This window comes from Phascolarctos cinereus, unplaced genomic scaffold (assembly GCF_003287225.1).
Source record: "Phascolarctos cinereus isolate Bilbo 61053 unplaced genomic scaffold, phaCin_HiC Scaffold_5;HRSCAF=322, whole genome shotgun sequence".
In the NCBI taxonomy this organism is placed as follows: Eukaryota; Metazoa; Chordata; class Mammalia; order Diprotodontia; family Phascolarctidae; genus Phascolarctos; species Phascolarctos cinereus.
In genome coordinates, this window is record NW_027555958.1 from 448,668,991 (window position 1) to 448,683,835 (window position 14,845).

General features: G+C 39.3%; 1 pseudogene across 1 annotated transcript in view; it reads left to right on the forward strand.

Moving 5' to 3' along the window:
• Positions 1-7,868: 7,868 nt before the first annotated feature.
• LOC110209313 (cytochrome P450 4X1-like) overlaps positions 7,869-14,845 on the forward strand; it is a 45,202-nt pseudogene continuing 38,225 nt past the window's right edge. Inside the window, exons 1-2 of the transcript XR_013487430.1 lie at positions 7,869-8,611; positions 9,488-9,916. The product of XR_013487430.1 is annotated as a cytochrome P450 4X1-like (transcript). The remainder of the gene's footprint in view (positions 8,612-9,487; positions 9,917-14,845) is intronic.

Here is a 14,845-nt window from a genome sequence, read left to right on the forward strand (position 1 = left end):
TAAAGCTGACCAGTTTTTCTTTGCTTCTTTGTTGACTTTATTTTGTTCTCTGCTGTGCACTTTTACTTTATTTTTCCCCTCCCTTCCCCTAAACACTCCTGCCCTCCCCCCTACACTCTCACCCCCACCCTAAAGAAGGCTACAATTAAGCATGGAGATATATATATATATATACACACATATATAGATTTCTATAAACATACACATGTAGGTAAATCTGTACTATGCTTATTTCCACTTGTCATCTGTTTCTCTGAAGATGGATAACATCTTCCTTCATAAGTCCAAGTCTTCCCATGTTTTTCTAAATCAACCAATTTATCATTTCCTACACTGCAGCAGTATTCCAATCCAATCACATTCTATCTGAGAGATTGTCTGTGAAAGTCCCCCCGACCCCCTCCAAATTTTGTGTTCCTTCTAGTCTTGACTGCATGGGTTTTATTTATACAAGAAAATTTTAATTTAAAATAATTGAAATTATCTGTTTTATACTTCAACAATGCTCTCACATTATAATATAGTTTAATGTCTGCTACTGCTGAACCTGCTTCCTTTACATCTTTTTCCCCTGGTTTCTTTGAAGTCCCCGCTCTTGTGTTCTTCCATATGAACTTTGTTATTATTTTTTCTAACTCAGATTATTTTTTAGCAATTTAATTGGGATGGCATTGAATAAATAGATTAGTTAGGTAAAATTATCATTTTAAAAATTATATTGACTTTACCCACCCATGAACAATAAACATTACCTCAATTATTTAGATCTGAGTTTATTTGCATAAAAAGTGTTTTATGTTTATGTTTCTATGGTTCCTGTGTCTGTTTTGGCAGGTATACTCTTAGGTGTTTTATACTGTCTAGGTATTTTAAGTGGTCTAAAACAATATTGAATAATATTTCTGATACATAGTATAGTTTCCCTATTTTTATCTTTTGATTAAATCTATTTTAGCTTTTAACTTTGTCATAGCATGATTACTATCCCTGGTTTTTTTTATGTACCGAATTCTACTCCTGACTTTTATTTTATCTTTGTGTGTATTTCTCATATTTATGGTGTTTCCTGAAAGCAACATATTGTTGAATTCAAAATTTTAATCTGCTATCAGTTGGCATTTTACAGGTAAATTTTTCCCATTCACTTTCTAAGCTGTAATTACTTGTTGTGTATTTTCCTCATTCCTATTTTTCCTCACTATCCTTCTCACCCTATTTACCCAACCCCACCCCTCCTCAGTTCTCTGCTTTATATCTGTCTACTACCCTGCCCTCCCATTCCTTAACCTACCCATCCCTCCATTATCTTTTCCCCTATACCTATCCCCTTGCCCTCTTATTTCTTTCTGAATTTAGAAGACTTTTATACCCTCCTAGAAATATTTGTTGTTCCCTCTTTAACTCATTCCCAACGAGAGTAAGGTTCCAGCACTACCCACCCTCTCCCCCACTAGCTTCTTCTGTACAATTTTTTCCTTTTATGCCTTACTTGAATTATTACTCCTTTTAACTCTCCCTTCACAGTTCTATTTTTAGAATCGCTTCATCCTACAACTCAGCCCAAGCCCTTTTTTCAAACTACCCAAATAATGATGACAATCATAAGAATACTGATAATATCTTCACATATAAATAAACAATTTGACCTCATAGAGTTCCTTATAATTGATCTTTAATATTTACTTATATATTTCTCCTGGATATTATACATCAAGTTTTCCCTCAAGTTGGGCTGTGTTTGTCACAAATACTTGAGTCTTTTAGTTCGCTAAGTGTCTTTTATTCATTCAGGATTATAGTTAACTTTGCTGGGTAAGTTACCCTTGGTCGTAACCCCAGCTCTTTTGCTCTAAGAAATATAGTATTCCAAGGCCTAAGGTCCTTCAATGTAATAGCATCTAGGTCTTGCATAATCCTTATCATAGCTCCATGAAATTTAAATTTTTTTTCTTGTTGCTTCCAATATTTTCTCCTTACTTGGCAGCTTTGAAATTTGGCTGTGACATTCTTGTGAGTTTTCTTCCTGCAATGTCTTTCAGGTGGTGATCGGTGGATTTTTCTATTTCTGCTTTACCTTCTTGTTCTAGGACTTCAGAGTAATTTTCCTTGATAATTTCTTGTTCTATTGTATCAAGATTCATTTTTTTAAATCATAATTTTCAGGTAATCTGACTATTCTTATATTATTTCTCCTTGATCTGTTCTCCAGATCTGTTGTTTCTCTGATAAGTTGTTTCACATTCTCTTTTTTTCATTCCTTTGATTTTGTTTTATTTCTTGGTGTCTTAGAATGTCATTAGCTTCCTTTTGCCCAATTCTAGTTTCCAAGGAATTATTTACTTCCTTAAGTTTTTGATTCCCTATTTCAAGTTGGTTAATTTTCTTTTCATAATTTTCTTGATATTCTTGGGTTGCTTTTATTTTTTTTCTAATTTTTCTTAATCTCTATTATTTGATTTTAAAGGTGCTTTTTAAGTTCCTCCAAGAATTCATTTGAAGGAAACATTTGATGTTTCTCATTGAAAAAGGAGTGGCTTTTTTGCTACATTATCTTCCTCTGAATATGAACCCAGATCCTCTCCATCCTCATAGTAGCTATCTATGGTTGTGTTCTTTCTTTCTTACTCATTTTTTTTGTTTTATTTTCTTTTTAGCAGCTATTAGTGTAATCAAGTTATAGTCCTGAATTATGGGAATGATGCCCCAAATCTCGGGTCTTTCTTACTGTTATTTTCTGAGGTCTATCCTGGAGCTCAACCTCTCCACTCATAAGCCACTGCTAGGGCCTCTGGCCACACTGTCCTGCGAATGAGCTTGCTCCCTGTGATCCCTCAGGTGGCTGCAAACTGCAGCTATACTCTCTGCCCTGGAAGTGAAACCAGGGACTCTGGTCTCCTGCAAGTGCCTACAGCCAGAATCGACTGCAGCTGCACTCACTAGGTGTGTGTTAGCTCCTTCTCCCCGACAGCCACAACATGGGACATCTCTGGTCAGCACAGCTGTACTTGGCCTCCCTCAACAGTTGAAGGTCCTTCAATCTTCTTCCACTCAGTTGTCAAACCCCACCACCACCGCCACACACACACTATACAGGAAATGACAGTTGTTTGTTGATTCTGCAGAAATCAGCCTGAAGGTGTTTGCACTTCATTCCAGCTGAACCTCTGCCCCTGGAGGTTAGTTCTTTCCTGGTGTCTTCTCAAGTTGTCTTAGGACAATAATGGTTTAAACCTAACTTTTGTTTATTTCTGCTGCTCTACATTCCTTCTGAGGGGATGGTCTGTCTTTTTTTGTTGAGGAAATTTGGAGAGCTGAAAGTTTTCTGACCTACCATCTTCCCAGAATCTTCTCCCACTCATTCTTTAGGATTAGATTATTTAGTTTCCATTTAGCTTTTAATCTATGCTTCTATGGACCTTCATTAAATGTTTTATTGAATTATGTTCTGAAAGAAGTACATTTAATATTTCTGCTTTTCTGTGTTTGGTTGTGAGGTTTTTATGCCCTAATATGTGATCAATTTTTGTGAAGATGCTATTCCCATCCAGTTTTCTCTAGAGTTCTACCATGTGTAACTTTTCTAAGATTCTATTCATTTCCTTGACTTCTTTCTTATTTATTTTATTGCTATATTTATCTAGCTCTGAGAGGGGCAGGTTGAAGTCCCCAACTAGTATAGTTTTACTTTATTCTTATTCTTGTAAATCATTTAACTTTTCCTTTAAGAATTTGGATGCCATGTCATTTGGTGCATATATGCTTAGTATCAATATTACTTCATTGTCTAAGATTCCTTTTAGCAAGATGTTGTTTCCCTGCTTATCCCTTAGACCTTTTCATTAGGTCTGTTTTTGCTTTGCTTTGTCCAAGATCATGATTGCTATTTCTGCCTTTCTTTTTTAACTTCAGCTGAAACATAATAGATTGTACTCCAATACCTTATTTTAACTCTGTGTGTACCTCTCTGTCTCAAGTGTATTTCTTGTAAACAACGTGTTGTTGGATTCTGGTTTCTAATCCATTCTGCTATCCACTTCCATTTTATGGGTGACTTCACCCCATTCACATTCACAGTTATGATTGCTAACCATGCATTTCCCTTCATCCTATTTTCTTCTATTTATCCTTCTCTCTCTCTCTCTCTCTCTCTCTCTCTCTCTCTCTCTCTCTCTCTCTCTCTCTCTCTCTCTCTCTCTTTATCTTGCCCCTCTTCTAAAGTCTGTTTTGTTTTGAACCACTGCTTCCTTTTATCTTCCCTCTTTTTTGTCACCCTCCCGTTTCTCTGATCCTCTTCTCCTCCTACTTCCCTGTTGGATAAGATAGATATTTTTTTATTACCAATTGAGTATGTAGATCTATTTTTTCCCTCTTTGAACCAATTTAGGTATGAGTGAGGTTCAAGCATTGTCTATTCCTTACCAGCATTTTCCCCTCTACCATAAAAGCTCTTCCTTGTATGCTTGTTTTGTGTGAGATAATTTCCACCATTCTTCCTCTTCCTTCTCCTTTCTCCCAAGGTATCACTCCTTCTCACTAATCCATTTTAAAAATATCATCACAATACACTCAATCCCACAACCACTTTCTATGTAGAATCCTCCTAACTCTCGTAATATTGATGAAGTTCTTAGAAGAGACATGTATTATCTTCCCAGATAGAAAGATAAACAGTTTAATTTTGAGTCCCTTATGATTGATCTTTCTTGTTTATCTTTTTATGATTTTATTGTGTCTTGTATTTGAAAGTCAGATGTTCTATTCAGCTCTGGTCTTTTCATAAGCAATGCTTGAAAGTCCTCTACTTCATTAAATATCTATTTCCCCCCTGAAGGAGTATACTCAGTTTTGCTGAGCAGGAAATTCTTGGTTGTAATCCCAGTTCTTTTGCCTTCTGGAATATCATATTCCAAGTCCTCTCCTACTTTAATGTGGAAGCTGCTGAATCTTGCATGACCCTGACTGTGGTTCTACTATATTTGAATGGTTTCTTTCTGTCTGCTTAAAGTATTTTTTCTTTGACTTGGAAGCTCTGAAATTTGACTATAATGTTCTTAGGAGTTTTTACACTTTCCTTTAGAGCCTCTGAAATGAATGAACCACAAAACCCAATCTTTTTTTGTTGTTGTTTGTTTTGGTGAGGCAATGGGGGTTAAGTGGCTTGCCCAGGGTCACATAGCTAGTAAGTATCAAGTGTCTGAGCTAGGATTTAAACTTGGGTCCTCCTCACTCCAAGGCTGGAGCTCTACCCAGTGTGCCACCTAGCTGCCCCCACCCAGTCTTTTTTAAATCCAGAATTAAAGGATGCTTATATTTATTTGGGGTTCAGAGAAAAACAGTCATAAGAGATGATCAAATCCTATCTGGTGTCGTCTTCTGAGTCATGGCACCAAGCATTGTGAGAGAAACAAACTTTGCTCTGCATTTTGGCTGAAGTCTGTCAGAGACACCTCATTCAATAATGAATTTCAAGGAGAGGTACCAGTTGACACATGTCATTTTCATACCCTTGCAGAATCTATAGTCCCTTCTATGTTAGCAGGAGACATCTTAGGAGAATATTAGTGGGAAGGGACAGAGACAGTTCTCAAATAGACAATACTGAGTAGGAGAGGGTAGGGGGATGTGTCTGCATGTGACTCAGATTTGACCTGAGCTGCTAACATTCCTGTTTGGAAGCCCTATAAGAATTGAAGAAATGAGGTATAGAGTCTCTAAGGATATTTCCACCTGTCCAAGGAAAAGCCACCATTTTACCTTTAGAGGCCCCAACATTTTGGGCAAATGGAATGATTATAACAGAATTAATCCTGTTAGTTTTCTAGGGAAGAATTCATTGCTCTAGTTAAGATAGTATACCTATAAGACATTGTTCACCCTCATGGGACTAATAGTATACAGAACCAAAACTGGAATGCTTAAAGAAATTCAAAGAGATCAAATAGCCCCTCCATGTTAAAGAAGAAAAAAAATTAATATTTGGCACATTCCAGAATTAATTGTATGAATAAGTGTTAGTAAGAGCATTCTTTTTTCATTTTCATGTACATTTATAAAAAATGAAATATTTACATAGAGATCCAAAAGGCAATACTATCAAAGTAAAAAAGCAGGAATGAGAAATTTTAGCTTACCAATTCTCAAATTAAATTATAAAATTCTGATTATTAAAAATTATTTGTTACTTTAAAAAAAGATAAGCAGTGAAATAGATAAGACCTAAATGTAAACTTGAATAGTAGTCTGATATTTTATAAACCAAAGTACATAAGCTGCTAGGGAAGGGAATTTATAACAACAGTTTCTGGGCAAGCAGAAATTAAAGCAATTTGATAGGAAACAAGTTTAGGCCAGCATTAACACCACACACCACAATGAATTCCAAAAATATAAATGAGCTAAATACAAAAGTCAAGATTTTTTTAAAGAAGAGAATTAAAGGTTACATTGTTTACTAGTATGTTAGAGGAAGAACATAGGACCAGACAAGTGGGAGAGGGGGTTACAAAAGTGAGGAATGATTATATAGATTATATAAAATTTTGATAAGGTTTTTCATGAACAAGTTCAATGCAACCAGAATTAGAAGAAAATATATAGGTTGGGAAGAAACCTTGGTAGTTAACCTCCCTGCTAATAATCGTGATAATGACAATGATAATGATAATGACCCTAGGGGCTAGCAATAGGTTTGTGATCTAATGCTTCAGATTTAAAGTCCCCAAATTCTTAGAAATTCTGTCTTTGGAAGTATATTTATGGAACATGTGAATAGCCCCCAGTTACTGGGGGGACATAAGCTAATTCTCTAATTATGGACTAAGTGGAAGGGATTCCAGCTCTCCTAGGAAAGGACACTCATTCCTCCTTGGCTCTCAGAACTGCCCCAAATTCCATATATGTGTGTGTATGTATATTATGTATATGTACATGTATGTATGTGTATATTATATATGTATGCATATATATATATATACATATATATATATATATAAACACAATGAAATATGAAGGACAGGAAGGAAAAGGATGAATGAAAGAAAGAATGAATGAAAAAGCATTTATTAAGTCCTTATTATGAAGTAAGCATTGGGGATATAAATAGAGAAAGAAAATATTTTCTGAAGCTCACATTCTAATGGGAAGATAACACACAAAAGAAGTTTCAATTGCAAGTCATACGGAAAGGTCCCATGGTCAGTCCTCGGGTACAGCAGCAAAGACCATAGTAATACATGTTCTTTAGGTCCTTAATAGCTGTGGTTGCTGAAGACATTGCAACTGCAGCACCCATAGTGGCCAGGTTTTATCTCCACAAGGGCTGCTTCCCACAATGATGGTAATGGGAGCTGGGGCTAGAAGGAGGATCGATGGTCTGGGATTAATTGACATTGCCAGGGCTCTTAGACTTACCTGCCCATTGGTGGCATTTGGTCAGTGTTTAACGCTACTGGTGGCAACAAAGATGGGTACGTTCTCCATAGATTTCACCCTTGCACTTCTTGTATGTGCTCTTGTCTCATCTGACACTGGCCCCACTCTAGCTCAGGCCCTCATCACCTCATGTTTGGATTATTGGAATAGCCTGCTGATGGTCTGCCTGCCTCACGTCTCTTCCCGCTCCAAGCCATCCTTTGTTCAGCCACTAAAGTGATTTTCTGAAAGCACAGGACTGATCATGGCACATCCCACATGCCCTCAATAAACTCCAGTGCTCCCTATGACCTCCAGGATCAAATGCAAAATGCTCCATTTGGCATACACAATTTCAAAATCTAGTCTCCTCGTACTTTTCCAGTCATCTTACACCTTACTCCATGACACCTACTCTTTGATAATATTCCATCCCTTCATTACAGGCATTTTGGTGAGGCAATTGGGGTAAAGTGACTTGCCCAGGGTCACACAGCTAGTTAAGCATCAAGTGTCTTAGGTCACATTTGAACTCAGGTCCTCCTGACTCCAAGGCCAGAGCTCTAGCCATTGCGCCACCTACCTGCCCTGACAGGCATTTTCTTTAGCTGTCCCCAATGCCTGGAAACTCTCCCTCCTCAAATCTGACTGCTGACATTTCTACCTTCCTTTAAGTCTCAACAAAAAATCCCTTCCATAGCCTCTCTTAATCCCAATGCCTTCTCTCTGTTAATTATTTCCCCCATTAGATTATAATCTCTTTAAGGATGGGAACTGTCAATCCAGCCTCAGACACTTGACACTCAATAGCTATGTGACCCTGGGAAAGTCACTTAACCCCCATTGCCTCACAAAAAAAAAGGGATAGTAAATGTCTTTTGCCTTTCTATCTCCAGCACTTAGCACAGTACCTGGCATATTGTAGGTGCTCAATAAATGTTTATTGGTTGATTAATAGAGATTGTTTTCTTCCAAGATGATTGTAGGGGGAAACAGGAAGTAAGGTTAGCAGTCTGGAGGCATTGTTCTTGTGAAGGCACTGGGGTTCAGGGTCCCGAATCATCTCCATCAAGGTCTGGGGTGGGGGTGGTGATTGAGGTGATAGCACTGGTTTGATTCATCTGATACCTCCTGAAATCTCTCCCTCACAGTGTTCTGTTGATTCATGTAAGCTGACTTGCCTGACCCCAAGGTGGAGCACGTAAGTATAGGAATTACTTAAAGCTGGAAGGTCTCTTAGAACAAAGATTGCTGGGGATTAGGGGGAGGTGATGCTGGAAAAAAATAAGAGAAACAGTCAGGGCTGAGAAGGACCCTAGACTGTAAAATGTCTGTCAGTGAGTAAACGAGCATTTATTGAGCACTTACTATTTGCCTGGAACTGTGGTAAGAGATGGATGAAATGAAAGATAAAAACAGGTCCTGCCTTCACCAGCCTTATTTTCTAATAGGAGAGAAATGTAAATAACTAGACATATACATGGAAGACTGTGGGGGGGATGGGATTGAGGGGACCAGGAAAGACCTCCTAGTAAAAAAAAAAGCTGAGCTTTGGGTGAGTCTTGAAAAAGGCTGGGGAAACTAAGAGGTAGATTGGGGAGGGTGAGCATTTCAGGCTTGGGAATCACCAACCGCAAAGGCAAGAAGCAGAGAGACTGGATGTCCTGTGCTAAGGAACATAGAAAGTAAGCCAGCATCTCTGGATCTTAGAATGAGTGGAGAAATAGAAGCATAACACTAGAAAATGGTCAAGAGGCTAGGTTGCGAAGGGCTTGAAATACCGCCATGTACCTCAAAACACTAACTATAAGATGGGGCCGGGGGGAGGACCTTAGAACAGACAGAACAGGAAATGGAAAAGTAAAGAGAAATCTGGGAACTTAGAATGTGTGTGGGGTAGGAAGGGGTAGAGGAGGGCAGTGGAGGGAGGGGTCGGCTTAGAGCTCTCCTTATCCAACCTTTCATGTGACGGGGGAGAAACTAGATCAGTTTCTCCCAAAGATCCCATTGCACCCAGAGGCAATTTCTTTGCAGGGAAGGAAGTCCTTAATTTCTCCCTCTTTTTGACCACCCATAGCTGCCAAGATTCTGGGCCCAATCAGGCAATTGGTCAAAAGAAATCCGGGAGTGTTGCAAGCTACCTACTCCTTCCTTCAGGGCTTGGCTATACTGTCACTTCCCTATTTCTGTTTTGGAAGAGGCTGAGGGAAGGGGGTGACATGTGTGGCCTCAGGCGGCCCCAGTCCCCACATAAGAAGTATGGTTGCCACTACTGGCAACAGAGCATCTCAGGAGCGCCAGCAGCATGGGCTCTGACTCGGTCCCCATGGACTCTGGCATGGCCCCTTGGCAGGAGAGGCACTGGGCTCCGTCCTTGGCCTTGACGTTCACCCTTGTGCTGCTGCTGTGGCAAGCCGTCAAGCTCTACCTCAAGCGCCATAGACTGCTGCAAGCCCTGCGCCCCTTCCCGGGACCCCCAACACACTGGCTCTACGGGAACAAAGTGGTAAGTGGGGGCTCTGACAGGGCTTGTTGGGGGGGGCAGCCAGGACAGAGGGAGGGAGAAGCTGCTGCCCTTGGCCTGATTGACCTTGAGGCCAGGTTTCAGGCCCAGGGGTCTCCCTCTGTAGGAGGCAGTAGGATAGAGAAGAGCCTTAGGAGTGACACACAGATTCATTCTGGGGAAACTCATTGGGAGAGTCTTCCTGACACCTCATGGCCTTCTCCCTCCTGCTCTACTAGCATTTGCACAGCTTTTCCTCCTCCCTCATTGTGCATCCCGGAGGTCGTTAGGGGTCCTGGCTTCAATGAGACTTTGAATCTGTCACTTCACCTCCAGATGGCCCTGTAGCATTATCTCCGATTTATCCTGTATAGATCTTGTACATAGGTATTTGCATCTTATCTCCACCATTAGATTGTGACTCCCTTGAAGGCAGAGTGTTTTGTATCCCCAGTGCTTAGCACAGTGCCTGGCACACAGTAGGCTCTTAGTAGGAATGCTGAACATGGAGTTAAGAAGTCCTGAGTTTGAAACCTACCTGAGAAATTTACTAGCTGTATGACCCTGGGCAAGTCACTTAACTACTCTTAGCTTCAGTTCCCTCATCTGTAAAATGAGGATAACAAAAGCACCTATGTCAAAGGATTGCTATTAGAATCAAATGAGATCATATGTCTAAAGTGCTATAGAAATGTAATTATGAGTCATAAATTGTTATTAAATGCTATATAAGAGCTAACATCATTAGTAATAATAATTATAACTATAAATGCTTGTTGCCTTGACAATTAGCAAATTAAGAATTTGAACTCACATTTTCAGACTTCAAGTACAAAGTTTTTTCTTCTTTAATTCAATTCAGCAAATTTGAAGCAGCTACTGTGTGCTAGGCATTGTGGGAAACTCAAAGTCTAGCTCCAATCCAGACCCTGCTCTCAGGGAGCTCAGTTTAGAAAGGGAATATCTCTGTCATCTTCTGCCTTCATCTCTCTCTGTATCTGTCTCTGGCTTCTCTCTCTCTCTCTCTCTCTCTCTCTCTCTCTCTCTCTCTCTCTCCTCTCTCTCTCTCTCTCTCTCTCCTCTCTCTCTTCTCCTCTCTCTCTCTCTCTCTCTCTCTCTCTCTCTCTCTCTCTCTCTCTCTCTCTCTTACACACACACAGAGGCTCTCACTCACACACATTCATACATACACACAGTACACACACAGGCATTCTCTCATATACACACACGCAAAGCTGTAATAACTGATATGACACAACCAATACATTCTACAAGAACAAGAACAAGGCCATGTGGGGTCCCACGGAAGCATCAATGAAAGCTTCAGCAAGGAAGTGGCCTTCAAGTGAGTACTGGTGTTCTGAGGGCAGCTTGAAATTTGTAAAGGGAAAGCAATTTGTCATATGAGGATAGGTTGAGGCAACTGTGCATATGTAGCCTGGAGTAGAGAAGACTTCTAGTTAAATACTTAACTTCATGGATGTTTGTTTGTCATATGGAAGACTGATTTGAGCTGACTTGTTCTGTCTGACCACAGCGGGCAGAACCAGGAGCAAAGCTGTAGGGTGAGGGTGGGGGGAGAGCTGCACAGAGGCCAATCTAGGCTGGATATCAGGAAGAAATTGTAGCCAGTGAAAGTGGCAGGATGGGGGGGGCTTCTCTGGGAGACAGTAGGCTCTCCTTCTTTAGAGATGTTCAAGAAGCCTCCAGATCTCTTGTTGGGGTTGTTACTGTAGAGAATCTCTTGGTGTATCATTTGAATTAGATGGTCACTGTGGTCTTTCCAATGCTTAGAATTCAATGATTCTCTAATTGTGTGTGAATGGGAAGTGGAAGAGAATGACCATTTATTAAGTACCTACTATGTACCAAACACCATGCCAAATGCTTTACTAATACTATCTTGTTTGAGCCTTACAACCGTGCAAAATAGATGATATTATTATCCCCATTTTACAGCTGAGGAAAATGAGGCAAAGAAAGGTGAAATGACTTACCCAGGTTCACACAACTAGTGTCTGGGATCAAATTGAATTTTGGTCTTTCAAACTCCTGGTTAATTACTCTGTTGACTAGAGCACCACCTAGCTGCCTCTTCATGAAGGGGAATAATTGAATAATCCTGGGACAACAGGCTACAATCAGAATGTGGTACCCCTTAAATATCAGGATACAGAGTTTTTATTTTATCCTTGAGGCAATAGGGAATAACATTAAGCTTTTGCCCTGGGTCAGAAAGACTGTTTCGGCAACTAATGGGAAGACAGGTTAAAGATACAAAATACTTTCCCATTTTGGAAACCAATTAAGAAATTTTTTCAATAGTCTAGATAAAATGTAATGGAGAAGACACTAGGCTGGTTCCTTTGTGTATGTATAAACATGTATGTGTAAAGAGAAAGAGATATGACATGGAGGCCAAATCAGCAGGACTTCAAATCAAAGAGCGTAGTGTGAGAGAAGTTGAAGAAAAGAGAATGAGAGGATGCTAAGCTTTAGATCAGGCCTGTAAAACATATGGCCCATGGGCCCACCAAAGGATTGAGGGTGGCCCATGAAAAATGTAAAGAATGTAAAAGAAAGTAAAGATATAATGAATACTTTGTCCATGCCCCTCTTCCACTAGTCACTATTGTACCCATCATCTAACTTGGTGGGTGGGTTGCCACTGTGCACACTCTCTCCTGTTTATCACATGACCCACGGCAAACCAACCATCACCAGTCTGTCTCTAGTCTGAGAGGAGAGAGTCATATCTTTCTGCTGTGTTTTCAGTCTTTACCATCATTGAACAGGGGCAAAGTGAGTGCAGCCATGTGCCAATGCAGCTGACACCTGCTATGTGATGAGCAGCAATAGCATGAGGGCTTCTTTCCCTCCTTCACTGCACAGCCACCCTCCAAGTTACATGAGTGTCTGGTCTTCTGTCCATGGTTAGGACACTCAGTTCAGCATTTCTTTGCATGTGAGCAGTTGTTATGGAGATTTTTTGGTTCTAACATTAAAGTTTTTGGGGTGACTTTGTAAAATGAGTAATAAAAAAATGGAAGGAAAAAAGATAGATAGATAGATAGATAGATAGATAGATAGATAGATAGATAGATAGATAGATAGATAGAGGGCACAGGGTGAGTTGAAGATAAGGGGCTGATATCTGGAGAATAAAATTAAGGGATGAGACAGGATTATACTGGGAGAAGGAGAAAGGAAGAGGTAGAATTGGGTAAATTATCTCACATAAAACAGACAAGAAAAAGCTTTCACAGTGTATGGGAAGTGGGGAAAGGTAAGAGGGAATGAGTGAATCTCATTCTCATTGGATTTAACTTAAGGAGGGAATAACATACACACTCAATTGCGTAGGGAAATCTGTCTTACCCTACTGGTAAATAGGCGGGAAGGGGATAAGTGAACAGGGGCATGATGGAAGAGAGGGAAGATTGGGGGAGGGGGTAATCAGAAGCAAACACTTCTAAGAAGGGACAGGGTCAAAACAGAGACTAGAATAAATGGGGGGCAGGATAGGATGAAAGGAAATATAGTTAGTTTTTCACAACATGGCTACTATGGAAGTGTTTTGCATGACTACACATGTATTAATCTGTATCAAGTTGCTTGCCTTCTCAATGAGGGTGGGTGGGGAGGGAGGAAGGGAGAGAATTTGGAACCTAAAGTTTTAAAAACAGATGTTAAAAACTGTTTTTACATGCAACTGGGAAATAAGCTATACAGACAATGGCCTATAGAAATCTATCCTACCCTACAGGAAAATAGAAGGGGAAGGGGATAAGAGAAGGGGGGGAGACAGAAGAGAGGGTAGATTAGGGGAAGGGGTATTCAGAATGCACACCATCTTGGGACTGAAGGAGGGGTGAGAAGGGGAGAAAATTTGGAACTCAAAATCTTGTGGAAGTGAATGTTGAAAACTAAAAATAAATAAATTAATAAAAAATTTAAAAAAAAAGAAAATCAGAATTGAGCAAGGGGGAACCAGCAGAGTTATAAGAGATCAAGAAATAATAAAACAAAATATAAAGAATGAAAAAACAGAAGAGAATGTGAAACATCTCATAAGAAAAACAACTGATTTGGAGAACAAATCAAAAAGAGAAAACATAAGAATAATCAGACTATCTGAAAACTATGATAAAAAAAATCTTGATACAATAATACAAGAAATAATTAAAGAAAATTGTCCTGAAACATTAGAACAAGAGGGGAAAGTTGAAATAGATACAAATCCACCAATCACCACCTGAAAGAGATTATATGAGGAAAATCCACAGGAATATTATAGTCAAATTCTGAAACTCCCTGCTCAAGTATAAAATATTATGAACAACAAGTAAAAAACAATTTAAACATGGCAGTGTCACAATTAGAATCACACAAGACCTAGTAGTGGTGACACTAAAAGACTGCAGGTCTTGGAACACTACATATTGAAGAGGCTGCAGACAACAATACCATACCCAGCCAAGCTAAGCATAATCCTGTATCAATAAATGAACATTTGATGAATTGTCAGACTTTCAGGACTTTGTTAAAAAGAAACCTGAACTTAATAAAAGATCTGACATACAAGAAACAAGAGAAATATAAGGTACACACCAAAGACTAATTAGTTACAAGGCACTCAATAAGGACAGACTGTTTACCTTTTATGTATATAAAATGTATGTTTAAGATTGTTATTAATAATTGGGTAGTTTGTAAGAAAGATTGGGGTAGACCTGAGTATGATATGACTTCAAAAAGCAAAATTGTTTAGAAACAGGTAAAATGAGTAATTATTTTATACAAATGAGATTCGAGAGGGAGAAGTGACACAGAGGAATTACGTGGGGAAGGAGGGCTGTTAGTTCTGGAAACGTACTTTCATCAGGAATGGGTTCAAGAAGGAGCAATACATATATATTTAGAAGAGTATTA